Source organism: Octopus bimaculoides, chromosome 6 (genome assembly GCF_001194135.2).
Source record: "Octopus bimaculoides isolate UCB-OBI-ISO-001 chromosome 6, ASM119413v2, whole genome shotgun sequence".
NCBI classification, from domain to species: domain Eukaryota; kingdom Metazoa; phylum Mollusca; class Cephalopoda; order Octopoda; family Octopodidae; genus Octopus; species Octopus bimaculoides.
This window is the reverse complement of record NC_068986.1, coordinates 93,505,329-93,507,219: the sequence shown is the minus strand read 5'-3', so window position 1 is coordinate 93,507,219 and position 1,891 is coordinate 93,505,329. Positions and strand designations below refer to the sequence as shown.

Here is a 1,891-nt window from a genome sequence, read left to right as displayed (position 1 = left end):
CGACGACGATAATATTATTATTAATAATGATAATAATAATAATAATAATAATAATAATAATAATAATAATAATAATAAGAAGAAGAAGAAGAAGAAGAAGAAGAAGAAGAAGAAGAAGAAGAAGAAGAAGAAGAAGAAGAAGAAGAAGAAGAAGAAGAAGAAGAAGAAGAAGAGTAATAATAATAATAATAACAATGTGATAAATAAAGGAATAAAGGAAACCAAGATTATAGATATTGCAATACTTGGGGATGCACGCATAAGTGACAAGGAACTAGAGAAGACTGAAAAGTACAAACTACTAAAAGACGAAATTGCTAGAATGTGAACTATGAGGAAAGTGTCTGTCATCTTAGTAGTTGTAGGGGCACTCGAAACACTAACAGCCAAGTTCGAGGAATATGTCAAAGAAATCGGAATTGACACGAGAGCAGAGCAAGTTAAAAAAACTGCTCTGCTGGGGACATTTAGAATTTTGAGATCGATACTTGGTGGTTTGGGTGGTGGATATGATACCTTCTGTTATTTGTCAGGAGCATTAGTTGAGAAGGATATCACCAGGACAGTTTAGAATTTGTGAAGGGTTTCACATAAAATAATGAACGAAAGAAAAATAGAGGAAGCTGAGAGATGATATAAAATGATATGAATGGTATAAAATGTAGCATACATAGCATGCAAAATGTGAACACATGGACGCTTCCACCCTCCTGATACAGAAGAGCCCTTAATTAGGGACAAGAAATTCACAGGCCCAGGTTTACCTTGGCCACTAAGGGCACAAGCCCTCATACAACTGTTGTTGTACTCCAATTAATAGACGCATGCTTCGTTCCATTCGTTGTTTCATTCACCTTTAAATCCCCCACGTTTTGACAAATTCGCTAGGGAAGAGCACTTGTCTATTTTTCTTTACTTTCTTTTCTAAGTGGAACTTGAAAAAATCGAAGTGGAACTTGAAAAGATCGAAGTAGAACTTGAAAAAATCGAAGTGGAACTTGAAAAAATCGAAGTGGAACTTGAAGAACATCGAAGTGGAACTTGAAAAAGTCGAAATGGAACTTGAAAAAATCGAAGTAGAACTTGAAAAAAATCGAAGTGGACTTCATCGTGTCTGCCCTCAATTGTTTCAGCTTCGTTCGCCACAGAACATCTTTCATCATAACCACTAAGTTTTTTTTAGTGGGGTGACATTCACGATTAACTCGGTCGATAGCCGGTTTCATCCGATACGCAACAACAGCCGTTCAAGATAAGTTCGTAACTCAGCAATATTCGGACTTTGTACGAGTGTGTGCAATACAGTTTCGTCGCTGTGCACACTTCTAGAATAGTCCCACCTGGCGGCGCTTCTGTGCCTCCTGAGTTTATCTCAAAGTAGTAGTCCACCTCGGTAGTACTGACAGGCCAAGGATTTTTGATAACAATCTATCGTAGTCCCCAGTCCGAAAGTCCTCCTACACAGGTCAGCTAGTTCATAGTTTCCCCGTGGGCGTCATTACTCATACCCACCACTAGGCCTTTATATATTGCTAAAGTGGAACTTCCACAGACTACATTGCTTCCTAACTGCAGGAAGCGGCGAGCACATGATGATGATGATGATGATGATGATGATGATGATTTTTTCGCCTTGGGCTAACTAAATCAGAATATGTACCTTTCTTTTATTCTTTTAATTGTTTCAGTGATTTGACTGCGGCCATGCTGGAGCACCGCTTTTAGTCGAACACATCGACCCCAGGACTTATTCTTTGTAAGCCTAGTACTTATTCAATCGGTCTCTTTTGTCGAATCGCTAAGTTACGGGGACGTAAACACACCAACATCAGTTGTCAAGCGACGGTGGGGGACAAACACAGACACATAAATATATATATATATATATATA

The 1,891-nt window shown here is 38.4% G+C and overlaps 1 protein-coding gene across 1 annotated transcript in view; it reads right to left on the bottom strand.

The window, feature by feature from the left end:
• The window catches only part of LOC106876344 (UNC93-like protein), a 62,236-nt gene that overhangs the window by 13,595 nt on the left and 46,750 nt on the right, over positions 1–1,891 (bottom strand). The window lies entirely within an intron of this gene.